Source organism: Scyliorhinus torazame, chromosome 4 (assembly GCF_047496885.1).
Source record: "Scyliorhinus torazame isolate Kashiwa2021f chromosome 4, sScyTor2.1, whole genome shotgun sequence".
In the NCBI taxonomy this organism is placed as follows: domain Eukaryota; kingdom Metazoa; phylum Chordata; class Chondrichthyes; order Carcharhiniformes; family Scyliorhinidae; genus Scyliorhinus; species Scyliorhinus torazame.
In genome coordinates this window covers 24,593,538-24,612,943 of record NC_092710.1, presented here as the reverse complement: position 1 = coordinate 24,612,943, position 19,406 = coordinate 24,593,538, and the positions used below count along the sequence as shown (strand labels likewise).

At 48.8% G+C, this 19,406-nt stretch overlaps 6 non-coding genes across 6 annotated transcripts; all 6 read left to right on the top strand.

Annotated features, from left to right (window-relative positions):
* Window positions 1-53: 53 nt before the first annotated feature.
* trnak-uuu (transfer RNA lysine (anticodon UUU)) lies at window positions 54-126 on the top strand. Its single transcript has one exon. It is a non-coding gene; the product is annotated as a tRNA-Lys (tRNA).
* Window positions 127-3,351: 3,225 nt separating this feature from the next.
* trnak-uuu (transfer RNA lysine (anticodon UUU)) lies at window positions 3,352-3,424 on the top strand. The gene has a single exon. It is a non-coding gene; the product is annotated as a tRNA-Lys (tRNA).
* A 4,042-nt stretch (window positions 3,425-7,466) lies between these two features.
* On the top strand, window positions 7,467-7,539 carry trnak-uuu (transfer RNA lysine (anticodon UUU)). Its single transcript has one exon. It is a non-coding gene; the product is annotated as a tRNA-Lys (tRNA).
* Window positions 7,540-11,663: 4,124 nt separating this feature from the next.
* trnak-uuu (transfer RNA lysine (anticodon UUU)) lies at window positions 11,664-11,736 on the top strand. Its single transcript has one exon. It is a non-coding gene; the product is annotated as a tRNA-Lys (tRNA).
* Window positions 11,737-12,421: 685 nt separating this feature from the next.
* On the top strand, window positions 12,422-12,494 carry trnak-uuu (transfer RNA lysine (anticodon UUU)). The gene has a single exon. It is a non-coding gene; the product is annotated as a tRNA-Lys (tRNA).
* A 3,224-nt stretch (window positions 12,495-15,718) lies between these two features.
* Window positions 15,719-15,791, top strand: trnak-uuu (transfer RNA lysine (anticodon UUU)). The gene has a single exon. It is a non-coding gene; the product is annotated as a tRNA-Lys (tRNA).
* The last annotated feature ends 3,615 nt before the right edge of the window (window positions 15,792-19,406 follow it).

Below are 19,406 nucleotides of genomic sequence, written 5' to 3'. Positions count from 1 at the left end.
ATGCAATGTTCGTGACCAGCCAGTAATGGTGGCTATAGGCAACGTTTCCCAGGGCCTGGATAGCTCAGTCGGTAGAGCATCAGACTTTTAATCTGAGGGTCCAGGGTTCAAGTCCCTGTTTGGGCAATACTTTTAAATCCCAATGATCGATGCCGACGTGCGCTCGTGGAGTCAATCAACTGGGAAGGAGGCCCATCGGCCCATTGTGTCTCTGCTGCCCCGCAAACCCCTGTCTGTTCCCAGCAAAATCTGAATTTCATCCAGCCCCAATAAACGAGGCTGTTTCATTCTATTCTGTCCTGCTATCCAATGAAAACTCGTGTTAAGTTCCAATAAAAATTACATTTCAATACATTTCATTTTGTTTTCTGAATTAACTGTGAATCGTGGCAGGAAATCCGCTGTTTTGCCGTGGATATTGCATATCGACTTTGTATTGAAGTGTAACTGGAGTATTATTTTCATTGACAAAACAAGTATTGTCAGCGCCGATTGCTAACTCCACCGCCGCCTGCAGATTCCCCTCCAAGGAACACGCGCCATATTCACTTGGAACCATTTCCCCATTCACTCACTCTTGTTGGGTCCAAACCATGGAGCTTCCTTCCTAACAGCTTTGTGGAGCAACTTCAGATTTGAGAAATCTCCACCGCACCCAGTTAGCAAGAAATTTGCTGAGAGCTTATATTATGGAGCGCTTGTTTATTTGTCATTTGAAGTTGAGGATTTATGGAGGTATGATTGATTTAAAGGAATAGATTTTTCAACACAATTTCAAAAACCAGGCAGTGGCTCTTGGGAACCTTGTGCATCCAGAAGGGGATGCGAGACCACGGATTGGGAGATGTGAAGAAGAGTTGGATGACGTCCGGTTCATGGAGAATTCGGTATCAACAGTGGGCGAGGAGTGCATTGGGATAACGCAATCCATTGAGGGCAGCACGGTAGCACAAGTGGCTAGCACTGTAGCACAGCGCTAGGGTCCCAGGTTCGATTCCGGCTTGGGTCACTGTCTGTGCGGAGTCTGCACATCCTCCCCGTGTGTGCGTGGGTTTCCTCCGGGTGCTCCGGTTTCCTCCCACAGTCCAAAGATGTGCAGGTTGGGTGGGTTGGCCATGATAAATTGCCCTTAGTGTCCAAAATTGCCCTTGGTGTTGGGTGGGGTTACTGGGTTATGGGGATAGGGTGGAGGTGTTGACCATGGGTAGGGTGCTCTTTCCAAGAGCCGGTGCAGACTCGATGGGCCGAATGGCCTCCTTCTGCACTGTAAATTCTATGATCAAACCCCTGTCTGTTCCAATCCAATTTTCCAACATAAACTCCGCGCCTTCAACAGATGGAATCCGACGGAAGATGAGTGGGAGAGTGGCTCGTGTTGGCGAATTGAATCCAACCGGGAGAGAAGTTGCGGGAGACACAGGAGGTAAATGGGGATATTCTCCCTCAGTGTATCCTGACTGGCGCCGGAATGTGGCGACGAGGGGATTTTCACAGTAACTTCATTGCAGTGTTAATTTAAGTCTACTTCTGACACTAATAAAGATTATTATCAATTATTATTACAAGCCATACAGACTCTCACTTCAGGAAATCGATAACAAACGTAATTTTAACAGCAGAATTTGAAACCTTTGCAGGCTTGACGCTGTTTTGAAACGTCAGTTCATCATGTTTTTGCTTGATATTGATATTCAGTTGAATTGACAAGCAGAATCTTTCTATAATTAGCTTTACTATGCAAATTAATCGTTTCCTCCATTGATGCAAGTTCTGTCAACAAAGAATGTTCCTCACGGCGCCGAGGTCCCAGGTTCGATCCCGGCTCTGGGTCACTGTCCGTGTGGAGTTTGCACATTCTCCCCATGTCTGCGTGAGTCTCACCCCCCACAACTTGGCGAGAAGTTTCTGTTACCCCTATCTCAGAACAGCGACCACGACACCACACAACCCTGCCATGGCAATCTCTGCAAGACGTGCCAGATCATCGACATGGATACCACCATTACCCGTGAGAACACCACCCACCAGGTACGCGGTACATACTCGTGCGACTCGGCCAACGTTGTCTACCTCATACGCTGCAGGAAAGGATGTCCCGAAGCGTGGTACATTGGCGAGACCATGCAGACGCTGCGACAACGAATGAACGGACATCGCGCAACAATCACCAGGCAGGAATGTTCCCTTCCAGTCGGGGAACACTTCAGCAGTCAAGGGCATTCAGCCTCTGATCTCCGGGTAAGCGTTCTCCAAGGCGGCCTTCAGGACGCGCGACAACACAGAATCGCCGAGCAGAAACTTATAGCCAAGTTCCGCACACATGAGTGCGGCCTCAACCGGGACCTGGGATTCATGTCGCATTACATTCACCCCCCACCATCTGGCCTGGACTTGCGAAATCCTACCAACTGTCCTGGCTTGAGACAGCTGGCTTCACACCTCTTTAACCTGGGGTTACCGCTATCTCTGGATCTGTAAACACTTAATTACCTGCAAATGCTCGCATCCTAAGCATTGTCTTGCATCTTTGAATTTGTCTGTATGTATGTTTCTGGAACACATCTCTTCATTCACCTGAGGAAGGAGCAGCGCTCCGAAAGCTAGTGTTTGAAACAAACCTGTTGGACTTTAACCTGGTGTTGTAAGACTTCTTACTGTGCACAACATAAGCAAAGCAGAGGTCGGGGTTAGATAGAGTAAAATGCCCTCTGCGTTGCCCAGCGATTTTTAATTTTAGACTTTTTTTCAAACGCAGAACAGAACTCAAATCTCATAGGATCCCAGAGTGGGTTCTGAACTCTTGTTTGTTTTATTTTGCTCATTTCCTTCATGAGCCATGGGTGTCCCATCCCATAGGCCATTTCAAAAGAAGGGCCAGCCACTTGCCGAGGGTTTGGAGTCACATGAAGGCCAGACCAGATCTGGATGGCAGATTTCCTCTCCTAAATGGAATTAATGAAACAGATGGGGTTTTAGTTTTAAAACAATAGACTTTAACTCGAGTTATTTTTTATTCAATTCAAATTTGTGTTTGGAAAGATTCCCTCCACAAGCCACCGCCTTCTTCCCTGATAGCGCAAGTGTTGCATTCACTTTAGATGAGCAATTCGCTCGGTATTATCAATTTTTGCTCCCAATCAGAAAAGAGGAAAGTGGGTTTGATGGGAGCTGATGGAAGTGGAAAGCTTCGGCATTGGTAAGCGCGATCGTGAAGCAAGTTAGGACGGGAGGGTTGGGGGCCAGGATGTGTGTGGCAGACTTGGACGGTTGCAGAATGAAAATGCAGAATTTGAATGATGCAATATTCCCTGCCATCCACCAAAGATCGCTGCGCTCGCCACATTTGCAGGAGCCCGGATAGCTCAGTCGGTAGAGCATCAGACTTTTAATCTGAGGGTCCAGGGTTCAAGTCCCTGTTCGGGCGATACTTTTAAGTCTCAATGATTGATGCTGACGTGAACTCGTCGAGTTAATCTGCTGGGAAAGAGCCCATCGGCCCATTGTGTCTCTGCTGCCCATCAAACCCCTGTCTGTTCCTACACAAGGTCCGTCACCATTGCACACCTCGGCGGTATGCAGTGGTTAGCAGTTTCAAATTCCTTGGGGTACACAGCTCCAAAAATCTGTCCTGGTCCACTCATGTCGCCGCTACCACTGAGAAAGCACAACAGCGCCTATACTTCCTCAGGAAACTAAGGAAATTCGGCATGTCCACATTAACTCTCGCTATAGAAAGCATCCTATCTGGCTGCATCACGGCCTGGTATGGCAACTGCTCGGCCCAGGACCGCAAGAAACTTCAGAGAGTCGTGAACACCGCCCAGTCCATCACACAAACCTGCCTCCCGTCCATTGACTCCATCTACACCTCCCGCTGCCTGGGGAAAGCGGGCAGCATAATCAAAGATCCCTCCCACCCGGCTTACTCACTCTTCCAACTTCTTCCATCGGGCAGGAGATACAAAAATTTGAAGACACACATGAACAGACTCAAAAACAGCTTCTTCCCCGCTGTTACCAGACTCCAAAATGACCCTCTTATGGACTGACCTCATTAACACTACCCCTGTATGCTTCATCCGATGCCGGTGTTACGTAGTTACATTGCGTACCTTGTGATGCCCTATTATGTATTTTCTTTTATTTCCTTTTCTTCCCATGTACTTAATGATCTGTTGCGCTGCGCGCAGAAAAATACTTTTCACTGTACCTCGGTACACGTGACAATAAATCAAATCAAATCATCTAAACTCTATGATGAATAATATCATCATTGAAAGGAGAAATTCTTGCTCATCGCTTTTCGATTGATAATCAACAATCTTGATTAGTGTCACAAGTAGGCTTACAATAACACTGCAACGAGGTTACTGTGAAAAGCCCCTAGTCGCCACAATCCGGCGCCTGTTCGGGTACACAGAGGGAGAATTTAGAATGCCCAATTCACCAAACAAGCACATCTTTGGACTTGTGGGAGGAAACCGGAGCACCCGGAGGAAACCCACGCAGACAAGAGGCGAATGTGCAGACTCCGCACAGACAGTGACCCGAGCCGGGAAATTGAGCCTGGCACCCTGGAGCTGTGAAGCAACAGTGCTAACCATGATACAAGAAATATTTATGATATTCTGATATTGTTTGAATTTTCTGCTGATTATGAATTTTAAGGCGTGTTGAATGTGAATTCCCACATGTTCAGAATTTGAATTTCGTCCAGCCTCAATAAACCAGGCTACTTTGATCTGTCATTTCCTGCTTTCCAATTAAAACTTATTGTTATGTTGCAATAAATTCCCATCACATTTATATTTAAATACATTTCACTTTGTTTTCTGAATCCATGGTGAATCCTGGCAGTATATCCGATGTTTTGCAACATAGTTTATAACGACTTTGTGTTGAAGGGAGTATTATTTTCATTGACAAAACATTATTGTCAGTACCGATTGATAACCTAGTTTCCCCTCCAAGGAACACGTGCCATTTTCATTTGGAATCATGGGCGTCATTCTCCGACCTCCCCGCCAGGTCGGAGAATCGCCGGGGGCTGCCGTGAATCCCGCCCCCGCCGGTTGCCGAAGTCTCCGGTACCGGATATTCGGCGGGGGCGGGAATCGGGCCGCGCCGGTTGGCGGGCCCCCCCCCCCGCTTGATTCTCCGGCCCGTATGGGCCGAAGTCCCGCCGATAAATTGCCTGTCCCGCCGGCGTGGATTAAACCACCTATTGAACGGCGGGACAAGGCGGCGCGGGCGGGCTCCGGGGTCCTGGGGGGGGGGGGCGAGGTGATCTGGCCCCGGGGGGTGCCCCCACGGTGGCCTGGCCCGCGATCAGGGCCCACCGATCCGCGGGCGGGCCTGTGCCGTGGGGGCACTCTTTCCCTTCCGCCTCCGCCGCGGTCTCCACCATGGCAGAGGCGGAAGAGACTCCCTCCACTGCGCATGCGCGGGAAACTGTCAGCGGCCGCTGACACTCCCGCGCATGTGCCGCCCGGGGATGTCATTTCCGCTCCAGCTGGCGGGGCAACAAAGGCCGTTTCCGCCAGCTGGCGGGGCGGAAATTCCTCCGGCGTCGGCCTAGCCCCTCAATGTTGGGGCTCGGCCCCCAAAGATGCGGAGCATTCCGCGCCTTTGGGGCGCCGCGATGCCCGTCTGATTGGTGCCGTTTTGGGCGGCAGTCGGCGGATATCGCGCCGTTTCGGGAGAATTTCGCCCCATATCTCCATTCACTCACTCTTGTTGGGACCAATTCATGGAGCTTCCTTCCAAACAGCTTTGTGGGTGCACCTGCACCACATGGACTGCAAGATTCAGAAATCCACACCACACCCAGTTTCATGGGAATTTAATTGGAGCTTATATTATGGAGCGCTTGTTTATTTGTCATCTGAAATTGCGGATTTATCGGAGTGTGATGGATTTAAAGAACTCACCCCTATAATGCCCAAGAAATCTTCTTTCGATGTTCTCATATAAAGGAATTAGACAGCGAATGGCTGTTGATGTGGTGAAGGCTAATGGGTGTTTAGAAAAGGAGAGAATCGCGATTAACAGATCGGACCCCCATAGAACCAAATACAGAACGTGAGTGAGAAATTGGCGAATGGAAACCGGTTGGTGGGAAAGTTGGGGCAGGGACAGGATGCAAAGGGGGAATTTGAGATGGGAAAGGATCACGAGATAAAGAGCAATAGTTGGGAAATTTCGAAATATATTTGTTGGTGAACAAAGTAGTGGACCTTTGGGTAAATAATGGTTAAGAAAATGAACATTTGATAACTCACAAGTAAGGATCATGATGCACGCTTCTTAAATGTTGCCAACTCCTTGTCCAATAGCAGCAATGATCCCACTGGGGCTCGAATCCAGGACCGGCTGCGTGTAAAACAGACGTGATAAGCACTACACCACGGAACCAGCTGGTGGCACCCCCAGCTGTTTACATGACTGGAGTTGGTGGCAGCATTCTTCGCTCCAGAAACTTTGCAAGGCATCCATTTAGTGGGATTTGCTCAGCTGTCAACGCCTGACTTGTTATATATATGTTCGAGTTTCCCATTGATTCGCATTCAGCTGACTGTTCCCAACTTTTTTGCTTTGGGTCAGACAAATTCCAGAAAAAAGAGGCCAAGTGAAAGAGCGTTTAAACGTTACGGCGGGGAGGTAAGAACATAGAACATAGAACATTACAGCACAGTACAGGCCCTTCGGCCCTCGATGTTGTGCCGACCTGTGAAACCACTCTAAAGCCCATCTACTCTATTCCCTTATCGTCCATATGTCTATCCAATGACCATTTGAATGCCCTTCGTGTTGGCGAGTCCACTACTGTTGCAGGCAGGGCATTCCACGCCCTTACTACTCTCTGAGTAAAGAACCTACCTCTGACATCTGTCCTATATCTATCTCCCCTCAATTTAAAGCTATGTCCCCTCGTGCTAGACATCACCATCCAAGGAAAAAGGCTCTCACTGTCCACCCTATCCAATCCTCTGATCATCTTGTATGCCTCAATTAAGTCACCTCTTAACCTTCTTCTCTCTAATGAAAACAGCCTCAAGTCCCTCAGCCTTTCCTCATAAGATCTTCCCTCCATACCAGGCAACATCCTGGTAAATCTCCTCTGCACCCTTTCCAATGCTTCCACATCCTTCCTATAATGCGGCGACCAGAATTGCACGCAATACTCCGAATGCGGCCGCACCAGAGTGTTGTATAGCTGCAACATGACCTCATGGCTCCTAAACTCAATCCCTCTACCAATAAAAGCTAACACACCGTACGCCTTCTTAACAACCTGTGTTGGACACAGCAAAGCTTGAGCAGAATGTTGAGTAATTGAGAGTCAGGAGTGAGCGTCTCAAACCCAACTGGGAATGATTGTCTGACTGAACAGGGAAATACCAAATTTAATCAATGCAATGTTCGTGACCAGCCAGTAATGGTGGCTATAGGCAACATTTCCCAGGGCCCGGATAGCTCAGTTGGTAGAGCATCAGACTTTTAATCTGCGGGTCCAGGGTTCAAGTCCCTGTTCAGGCGATACTTTTAAATCCCAATGATCGATGCCGACGTGCGCTCGTGGAGTCAATCAACTGGGAAGGAGGCCCATCGGCCCATTGTGTCTCTGCTGCCCCGCAAACCCCTGTCTGTTCCCAGCAAAATCTGAATTTCATCCAGCCCCAATAAACGAGGCTGTTTCATTCTATTCTGTCCTGCTATCCAATGAAAACTCGTGTTAAGTTCCAATAAAAATTACATTTCAATACATTTCATTTTGTTTTCTGAATTAACTGTGAATCGTGGCAGGAAATCCGCTGTTTTGCCGTGGATATTGCATATCGACTTTGTATTGAAGTGTAACTGGAGTATTATTTTCATTGACAAAACAAGTATTGTCAGCGCCGATTGCTAACTCCACCGCCGCCTGCAGATTCCCCTCCAAGGAACACGCGCCATATTCACTTGGAACCATTTCCCCATTCACTCACTCTTGTTGGGTCCAAACCATGGAGCTTCCTTCCTAACAGCTTTGTGGAGCAACTTCAGATTTGAGAAATCTCCACCGCACCCAGTTAGCAAGAAATTTGCTGAGAGCTTATATTATGGAGCGCTTGTTTATTTGTCATTTGAAGTTGAGGATTTATGGAGGTATGATTGATTTAAAGGAATAGATTTTTCAACACTATTTCAAAAACCAGGCAGTGGCTCTTGGGAACCTTGTGCATCCAGAAGGGTATGCGAGACCACGGATTGGGAGATGTGAAGAAGAGTTGGATGACGTCCGGTTCATGGAGAATTCGGTATCAACAGTGGGCGAGGAGTGCATTGGGATAACGCACTCCATTGAGGGCAGCACGGTAGCACAAGTGGATAGCACTGTAGCACAGCGCTAGGGTCCCAGGTTCGATTCCCTGCAGGGTCACTTTCTGTGCGGAGTCTGCACGTTCTCCCCGTGTCTGCGTGGGTTTCCTCCGGGTGCTCCGGTTTCCTCCCACAGTCCAAAGACGTGCAGGTTAGGTGGATTGGCCATGATAAATTGCCCTTAGTGACCAAAAAGGTTAGGAGGGGCTATTGGGTTACGGGGATAGGGTGGAAGTGAGGGCTTAAGTGGGTTGGTGCAGACTCGATGGGCCGAATGGCCTCCTTCTGCACTGTATGTTCTCTGTTCTATGTATAACCAAGTCTACAAATATCAGAGTTCTTGCTGAAGATTCAACAAGCTGATCGGGTAAAGTATATGAGGTATCGGTCAATGGATATGAGGTAGGAATCGGCGGCCTTTATGATGGCACAGCTCGAATTTTAAAAGCTCCTCTGTTTTATGATATGGGATGTGGGCGTCGCTGGCAATGCCAACATTTATTACCCATTGCTTCTTGCCCTTGAGATGGTGCTGATCAGTTCCTTCATTAAATCGCAGCAATCGCTGAGGAATGGGCACATTCACAATGTTGCGAGAGAGGGTGTCACAGGATTCTGGCCCAATGACCCTGGAACGACGCCGATATATTTCCAGGTCAGGGTGTGAGTAAATTCACGGGGAAACTTCAGCTGGTCGTGTTCCTGGGAGTCCACTGCTGACAACCTTACAGCGGTCATGGAGATTTTCTTCTAACATGAGGAGTGAACTTTGACGAGTTCCCGCAGTGAATTTCTTTATGTTGTGGCACTGCGATCATTTTAAATCAATCCATGATTGATGCTGATGTGAAGTCATCGAGGTATGGAATGAAGCCCATCGGCCCATTCTGTCTTTGCTGCCCATTGGGCAGCACGGTAGCATTGTGGATAGCACAATTGCTTCACAGCTCCAGGGTCCCAGGTTCGATTCCGGCTTGGGTCACTGTCTGTGCGGAGTCTGCACATCCTCCCCGTGTGTGCGTGGGTTTCCTCCGGGTGCTCCGGTTTCCTTCCACAGTCCAAAGATGTGTGGGTTGGCCATGATAAATTGCCCTTAGTGTCCAAAATTGCCCTTGGTGTTGGGTGGGGTTACTGGGTTATGGGGCTAGGGTGGAGGTGTTGACCTTGGGTAGGGTGCTCTTTCCAAGAGCCGGTGCAGACTCGATGGGCCGAATGGCCTCCTTCTGCACTGTAAATTCTATGATCAAACCCCTGTCTGTTCCAATCCCATTTTCCAACATAAACTCCGCGCCTTCAACAGATGGAATCCGACAGAAGGTGAGTGGGAGAGTGGCTCGTGTTGGCGAATTGAATCCAACCGGGAGAGAAGTTACGGGAGACACAGGAGGTAAATGGGGATATTCTCCCTCAGTGTACCCTGACTGGCGCCGGAATGTGGCGACGAGGGGATTTTCACAGTAACTTCATTGCAGTGTTAATTTAAGTCTACTTCTGACACTAATAAAGATTATTATCAATTATTATTACAAGCCATACAGACTCTCACTTCAGGAAATCGATAACAAACGTAATTTTAACAGCAGAATTTGACACCTTTGCAAGCTTGACGCTGTTTTGAAACGTCAGTTCATCATGTTTTTGCTTGATATTGATATTCAGTTGAATTGACAAGCAGAATCTTTCTAAAATTAGCTTTACTATGCAAATTAATCGTTTCCTCCATTGATGCAAGTTCTGTCAACAAAGAATGTGCCTCACGGTGCCGAGGTCCCAGGTTCGATCCCGGCTATGGGTCACTGTCCGTGTGGAGTTTGCACATTCTCCCCGTGTCTGCGTGAGTCTCACCCCCCACAACTTGGCTATAAGTTTCTGTTACCCCTATCTCAGAACAGCGACCACGATACCACACAACCCTGCCATGGCAATCTCTGCAAGACGTGCCAGATCATCGACATGGATACCACCATTACCCGTGAGAACACCATCCACCAGGTACGCGGTACATACTCGTGCGACTCGGCCAACGTTGTCTACCTCATACGCTGCAGGAAAGGATGTCCCGAAGCGTGGTACATTGGCGAGACCTTGCAGACACTGCGACAACGAATGAACGGACATCGCGCGACAATCATCAGGCAGGAATGTTCCCTTCCAGTCGGGGAACACTTCAGCAGTCAAGGGCATTCAGCCTCTGATCTCCGGGTAAGCGGCCTTCAGGACCCGCGACAACGCAGAATCGCCGAGCAGAAACTTATAGCCAAGTTCCGCACACATGAGTGCGGCGTCAACCGGGACCTGGGATTCATGTCGCATTACATTCACCCCCCACCATCTGGCCTGGACTTGTGAAATCCTACCAACTGTCCTGGCTTGAGACAGCTGGCTTCACACCTCTTTAACCTGGGGTTACCGCTATCTCTGGATCTGTAAACACTTAATTACCTGCAAATGCTCGCATTCTAAGCATGTCTGGCATCTTTGAATCTGTCTGTATATATGTTTCTGGGACAGACCTCTTCATTCACCTGAGGAAGGAGCAGCGCTCCGAAAGCTAGTGTTTGAAACAAACCTGTTGGACTTTAACCTGGTGTTGTAAGACTTCTTACTGTGCACAACATAAGCAAAGCAGAGGTCGGGGTTAGATAGAGTAAAATGCCCTCTGCGTTGCCCAGCGATTTTTAATTTGAGACTTTTTTTCAAACGCAGAACAGAACTCAAATCTCATAGGATCCCAGAGTGGGTTCGGAACTCTTGTTTGTTTTATTTTGCTCATTTCCTTCATGAGCCATGGGTGTCCCATCCCATAGGCCATTTCAAAAGAAGGGCCAGCCACTTGCCGAGGGTTTGGAGTCACATGAAGGCCAGACCAGATCTGGATGGCAGATTTCCTCTCCTAAATGGAATTAATGAAACAGATGGGGTTTTAGTTTTAAAACAATAGACTTTAACTCGAGTTATTTTTTATTCAATTCAAATTTGTGTTTGGAAAGATTCCCTCCACAAGCCACCGCCTTCTTCCCTGATAGCGCAAGTGTTGCATTCACTTTAGATGAGCAATTCGCTCGGTATTATCAATTTTTGCTCCCAATCAGAAAAGAGGAAAGTGGGTTTGATGGGAGCTGATGGAAGTGGAAAGCTTCGGCATTGGTAAGCGCGATCGTGAAGCAAGTTAGGACGGGAGGGTTGGGGGCCAGGATGTGTGTGGCAGACTTGGACGGTTGCAGAATGAAAATGCAGAATTTGAACGATGCAATATTCCCTGCCATCCACCAAAGATCGCTGCGCTCGCCACATTTGCAAGAGCCCGGATAGCTCAGTCGGTAGAGCATCAGACTTTTAATCTGAGGGTCCAGGGTTCAAGTCCCTGTTCGGGCGATACTTTTAAGTCTCAATGATTGATGCTGACGTGAACTCGTCGAGTTAATCTGCTGGGAAAGAGGCCCATCGGCCCATTGTGTCTCTACTGCCCATCAAACCCCTGTCTGTTCCTACACAAGGTCCGTCACCATTGCACACCTCGGCGGTATGCAGTCGTTAGCAGTTTCAAATTCCTTGGGGTACACAGCTCCAAAAATCTGTCCTGGTCCACTCACGTCGCCGCTACCACTAAGAAAGCACAACAGCGCCTATACTTCCTCAGGAAACTAAGGAAATTCGGCATGTCCACATTAACTCTCGCTATAGAAAGCATCCTATCTGGCTGCATCACGGCCTGGTATGGCAACTGCTCGGCCCAGGACCGCAAGAAACTTCAGAGAGCCGTGAACATCGCCCAGTCCATCACACAAACCTGCCTCCCGTCCATTGACTCCATCTACACCTCCTGCTGTCTGTGAAAAGCGGGCAGCATAATCAAAGACCCCTCCCACACGCTTACTCACTTTTCCAACTTCTTCCATCGGGCAGGATGCTTCCACATCCTTCCTATAATGAGGCGACCAGAATTGCACGCAATACTCCAAATGCGGCCGCACCAGAGTGTTGTACAGCTGCAACATGACCTCATGGCTCCTAAACTCAATCCCTCTACCAATGGTGGCTATAGGCAACACTTCCCAGAGCCTGGATAGCTCAGTGGGTAGAGCATCAGACTTTTAATCTGAGGGTCCAAGGTTCAAGTCCCTGTTTGGGCGATACTTTTAAATCCCAATGATCGATGCCGACGTGCGCTCGTGGAGTCAATCAACTGGGAAGGAGGCCCATCGGCCCATTGTGTCTCTGCTGCCCCGCAAACCCCTGTCTGTTCCCAGCAAAATCTGAATTTCATCCAGCCCCAATAAACGAGGCTGTTTCATTCTATTCTGTCCTGCTATCCAATGAAAACTCGTGTTAGGTTCCAATAAAAATTACATTTCAATACATTTCATTTTGTTTTCTGAATTAACTGTGAATCGTGGCAGGAAATCCGCTGTTTTGCCGTGGATATTGCATATCGACTTTGTATTGAAGTGTAACTGGAGTATTATTTTCATTGACAAAACAAGTATTGTCAGCGCCGATTGCTAACTCTGCCGCCGCCTGCAGATTCCCCTCCAAGGAACACGCGCCATATTCACTTGGAACCATTTCCCCATTCACTCACTCTTGTTGGGTCCAAACCATGGAGCTTCCTTCCTAACAGCTTTGTGGAGCAACTTCAGATTTGAGAAATCTCCACCGCACCCAGTTAGCAAGAAATTTGCTGAGAGCTTATATTATGGAGCGCTTGTTTATTTGTCATTTGAAGTTGAGGATTTATGGAGGTATGATTGATTTAAAGGAATAGATTTTTCAACACTATTTCAAAAACCAGGCAGTGGCTCTTGGGAACCTTGTGCATCCAGAAGGGTATGCGAGACCACGGATTGGGAGATGTGAAGAAGAGTTGGATGACATCCGGTTCATGGAGAATTCGGTATCAACAGTGGGCGAGGAGTGCATTGGGATAACGCAATCCATTGAGGGCAGCACGGTAGCACAAGTGGCTAGCACTGTAGCACAGCGCTAGGGTCCCAGGTTCGATTCCGGCTTGGGTCACTGTCTGTGCAGAGTCTGCACATCCTCCCCGTGTGTGCGTGGGTTTCCTCCGGGTGCTCCGGTTTCCTCCCACAGTCCAAAGATGTGCAGGTTGGGTGGGTTGGCTACGATAAATTGCCCTTAGTGTCCAAAATTGCCCTTGGTGTTGGGTGGGGTTACTGGGTTATGGGGATAGGGTGGAGGTGTTGACCATGGGTAGGGTGCTCTTTCCAAGAGCCGGTGCAGACTCGATGGGCCGAATGGCCTCCTTCTGCACTGTAAATTTGATGATCAAACCCCTGTCTGTTCCAATCCAACTTTCCAACATAAACTCCGCGCCTTCAACAGATGGAATCCGACGGAAGATGAGTGGGAGAGTGGCTCGTGTTGGCGAATTGAATCCAACCGGGAGAGAAGTTGCGGGAGACACAGGAGGTAAATGGGGATATTCTCCCTCAGTGTACCCTGACTGGCGCCGGAATGTGGCGACGAGGGGATTTTCACAGTAACTTCATTGCAGTGTTAATTTAAGTCTACTTCTGACACTAATAAAGATTATTATCAATTATTATTACAAGCCATACAGACTCTCACTTCAGGAAATCGATAACAAACGTAATTTTAACAGCAGAATTTGACACCTTTGCAGGCTTGACGCTGTTTTGAAACGTCAGTTCATCATGTTTTTGCTTGATATTGATATTCAGTTGAATTGACAAGCAGAATCTTTCTATAATTAGCTTTACTATGCAAATTAATCGTTTCCTCCATTGATGCAAGTTCTGTCAACAAAGAATGTTCCTCACGGCGCCGAGGTCCCAGGTTCGATCCCGGCTCTGGGTCACTGTCCGTGTGGAGTTTGCACATTCTCCCCATGTCTGCGTGAGTCTCACCCCCCACAACTTGGCGAGAAGTTTCTGTTACCCCTATCTCAGAACAGCGACCACGACACCACACAACCCTGCCATGGCAATCTCTGCAAGACGTGCCAGATCATCGACATGGATACCACCATTACACGTGAGAACACCACCCACCAGGTACGCGGTACATACTCGTGCGACTCGGCCAACGTTGTCTACCTCATACGCTGCAGGAAAGGATGTCCCGAAGCGTGGTACATTGGCGAGACCATGCAGACGCTGCGACAACGAATGAACGGACATCGCGCAACAATCACCAGGCAGGAATGTTCCCTTCCAGTCGGGGAACACTTCAGCAGTCAAGGGCATTCAGCCTCTGATCTCCGGGTAAGCGTTCTCCAAGGCGGCCTTCAGGACGCGCGACAACGCAGAATCGCCGAGCAGAAACTTATAGCCAAGTTCCGCACACATGAGTGCGGCCTCAACCGGGACCTGGGATTCATGTCGCATTACATTCACCCCCCACCATCTGGCCTGGACTTGCGAAATCCTACCAACTGTCCTGGCTTGAGACAGCTGGCTTCACACCTCTTTAACCTGGGGTTACCGCTATCTCTGGATCTGTAAACACTTAATTACCTGCAAATGCTCGCATCCTAAGCATTGTCTTGCATCTTTGAATTTGTCTGTATGTATGTTTCTGGAACACATCTCTTCATTCACCTGAGGAAGGAGCAGCGCTCCGAAAGCTAGTGTTTGAAACAAACCTGTTGGACTTTAACCTGGTGTTGTAAGACTTCTTACTGTGCACAACATAAGCAAAGCAGAGGTCGGGGTTAGATAGAGTAAAATGCCCTCTGCGTTGCCCAGCGATTTTTAATTTGAGACTTTTTTTCAAACGCAGAACAGAACTCAAATCTCATAGGATCCCAGAGTGGGTTCTGAACTCTTGTTTGTTTTATTTTGCTCATTTCCTTCATGAGCCATGGGTGTCCCATCCCATAGGCCATTTCAAAAGAAGGGTCAGCCACTTGCCGAGGATTTGGAGTCACATGAAGGCCAGACCAGATCTGGATGGCAAATTTCCTCTCCTAAATGGAATTAATGAAACAGATGGGGTTTTAGTTTTAAAACAATAGACTTTAACTCAAGGTATTTTTTATTCAATTCAAATTTGTGTTTGGAAAGATTCCCTCCACAAGCCACCGCCTTCTTCCCTGATAGCGCAAGTGTTGCATTCACTTTAGATGAGCAATTCGCTCGGTATTATCAATTTTTGCTCCCAATCAGAAAAGAGGAAAGTGGGTTTGATGGGAGCTGATGGAAGTGGAAAGCTTCGGCATTGGTAAGAGCGATCGTGAAGCAAGTTAGGACAGGAGGGTTGGGGCCAGGATGTGTGTGGCAGACTTGGACGGTTGCAGAATAAAAATGCAGAATTTGAACGATGCAATATTCCCTGCCATCCACCAAAGATCGCTGCGCTCGCCACATTTGCAGGAGCCCGGATAGCTCAGCCGGTAGAGCATCAGACTTTTAATCTGAGGGTCCAGGGTTCAAGTCCCTGTTCGGGCGATACTTTTAAGTCTCAATGATTGATGCTGACGTGAACTCGTCGAGTTAATCTGCTGGGAAAGAGGCCCATCGGCCCATTGTGTCTCTGCTGCCCATCAAACCCCTGTCTGTTCCTACACAAGGTCCGTCACCATTGCACACCTCGGCGGTATGCAGTGGTTAGCAGTTTCAAATTCCTTGGGGTACACAGCTCCAAAAATCTGTCCTGGTCCACTCACGTCGCCGCTACCACTGAGAAAGCACAACAGCGCCTATACTTCCTCAGGAAACTAAGGAAATTCGGCATGTCCACATTAACTCTCGCTATAGAAAGCATCCTATCTGGCTGCATCACAGCCTGGTATGGCAACTGCTCGGCCCAGGACCGCAAGAAACTTCAGAGAGTCGTGAACACTGCCCAGTCCATCACACGAACCTGCCTCCCATCCATTGACTCCATCTACACCTCCCGCTGCCTGGGGAAAGCGGGCAGCATAATCAAAGATCCCTCCCACCCGGCTTACTCACTCTTCCAACTTCTTCCATCGGGCAGGAGATACAAAAATTTGAAGACACACATGAACAGACTCAAAAACAGCTTCTTCCCCGCTGTTACCAGACTCCTAAACGACCCTCTTATGGAATTACATCATTAACACTACACCCTGTATGCTTCATCCGATGCCGGTGTTATGTAGTTACACTGTGTACCTTGTGTTGCCCTATTATGTATTTTCTTTTATTTCCTTTTCTTCCCATGTACTTAATGATCTGTTGCGCTGTGCGCAGAAAAATACTTTTCACTGTACCTCGGTACACGTGACAATAAATCAAATCAAATCATCTAAACTCTATGATGAATAATATCATCATTGAAAGGAGAAATTCTTGCTCATCGCTTTTCGATTGATAATCAACAATCTTGATTAGTGTCACAAGTAGGCTTACAATAACACTGCAACGAGGTTACTGTGAAAAGCCCCTAGTCGCCACAATCCGGCGCCTGTTCGGGTACACAGAGGGAGAATTTAGAATGCCCAATTCACCAAACAAGCACATCTTTGGACTGTGGGAGGAAACCGGAGCACCCGGAGGAAACCCACGCAGACAAGAGGCGAATGTGCAGACTCCGTACCAACAGTGACCCAAGCCGGGAAATTGAGCCTGGCACCCTGGAGCTGTGAAGCAACAGTGCTAACCATGATACAAGAAATATTTATGATATTCTGATATTGTTTGAATTTTCTGCTGATTATGAATTTTAAGGCGTGTTGAATGTGAATTCCCACATGTTCAGAATTTGAATTTCGTCCAGCCTCAATAAACCAGGCTACTTTGATCTGTCATTTCCTGCTTTCCAATTAAAACTTATTGTTATGTTGCAATAAATTCCCATCACATTTATATTTAAATACATTTCACTTTGTTTTCTGAATCCATGGTGAATCCTGGCAGTATATCCGATGTTTTGCAACATAGTTTATAACGACTTTGTGTTGAAGGGAGTATTATTTTCATTGACAAAACATTATTGTCAGTACCGATTGATAACCTAGTTTCCCCTCCAAGGAACACGTGCCATTTTCATTTGGAATCATGGGCGTCACTCTCCGACCTCCCCGCCGGGTCGGAGAATCGCCGGGGGCTGCCGTGAATCCCGCCCCCGCCGGTTGCCGAAGTCTCCGGTACCGGATATTCGGCGGGGGGCGGGAATCGGGCCGCGCCGGTTGGCGGGCCCCCCCCCCGCTCGATTCTCCGGCCCGGATGGGCCGAAGTCCCGCCGATAAATTGCCTGTCCCGCCGGCGTGGATTAAACCACCTTTTGAACGGCGGGACAAGGCGGCGCGGGCGGGCTCCGGGGTCCTGGGGAGGGGGGGCGCGAGGCGATCTGGCCCTGGGGGGTGCCCCCACGGTGGCCTGGCCCGCGATCAGGGCCCACCGATCCGCGGGCGGGCCTGTGCCGTGGGGGCACTCTTTCCCTTCCGCCTCCGCCGCGGTCTCCACCATGGCAGAGGCGGAAGAGACTCCCTCCACTGCGCATGCGTGGGAAACTGTCAGCGGCCGCTGACACTCCCGCGCATGTGCCGCCCGGGGATGTCATTTCCGCGCCAGCTGGCGGGGCAACAAAGGCCGTTTCCGCCAGCTGGCGGGGCGGAAATTCCTCCGGCGTCGGCCTAGCCCCTCAATGTTGGGGCTCGGCCCCCAAAGATGCGGAGCATTCCGCGCCTTTGGGGCGCCGCGATGCCCGTCTGATTGGCGCCGTTTTGGGCGCCAGTCGGCGGACATCGCGCCGTTTCGGGAGAATTTCGCCCCATATCTCCATTCACTCACTCTTGTTGGGACCAATTCATGGAGCTTCCTTCCAAACAGCTTTGTGGGTGCACCTACACCACTGGACTGCAAGATTCAGAAATCCACACCACACCCAGTTTCAAGGGTATTTGATGAGAGCTCACATTATGGAGCGCTTGTTTATTTGTCATTTGAATTTGCGGATTAATGGAGGTGTGATGGATTTAAAGAAATAGATTTTTAGACACAGTTTCAGCACTGCTTCTTGGGAACCACCAGGTGCTTCAAAAAGGGCATGCAAGATGATTTATTGGGAGAAGTGAAGAGTTGGATGACATCAAGCTTATAGAAAATTCAGTATAAACAGTGCGCGAGGAGTGGGTTGGAATAACCAAGTCTACATGTATTAAAGTTCTTGCTGAAGTTTTAACAAGCTGATGGGGTAAAGTACATGAGATGTCGGTCAATGGATATGAGGAGGAATATGTGGTCTTTGTGAGGGCACAGCTCCATTTTTAAGTCAATTTTAGGATTGATTTGCGGGATGTGGGCATCGCTGGCGATGCCAACATTTATTGCCCATTGCTTCCTGCCCTTGTGATGGTGGCGGTTGCCTCCTTTCTTAAACTGCTGCAATCGCTGAGGAATGGGCACATTCACAATGTTGCGAGAGAGGGTGTCACAGGATTCTGGCCCAATGACCCTGGAACCACGCCGATATATTTCCAGGTCAGGGTGTGAGTAAATTCACAGGGAAACATCAGCGGGTCATGTTCCTGGGAATCTGTTGCTCCCAATCCTTCTAGATTACAGTAAGAAGTCTTACAACACCAGGTTACAGTCCAAAAGGTTTGTTTCAAACACTAGCTTTCGGAGCACTGCTCCTTCCTCAGGTGAATGAAGAGGTATGTTCCAGAAACATATACATAAACAAATTCAAAGATGCCAGACAATGCTTAGAATGCGACCATTTGTAGGTAATTACGTCTTTACAGATCCAGAGAGAGGGGTAACCCCAGGTTAAAGAGGTGTGAATTGTGTCAAGCCAGGACAGTTGGTAGGATTTCGCAGGCCAGATGGTGGGGGGGGGGGGGGGGGGGGGGGGGGGGGGGGGGTGAATGTAATGCGACATGAATCCCAGGTCCAGGTTGAGGCCGCACTCATGTGTGCGGAACTTGGGGGGGGGGGGGGGGGGGGGGGGGGGGGTGAATGTAATGCGACATGAATCCCAGGTCCAGGTTGAGGCCGCACTCATGTGTGCGGAACTTGGCTATAAGTTTCTTCTCGGCGATTCTGCGTTGTCGCGCGTCCTGAAGGCCGCCTTGGAGAACGCTTACCCGGAGA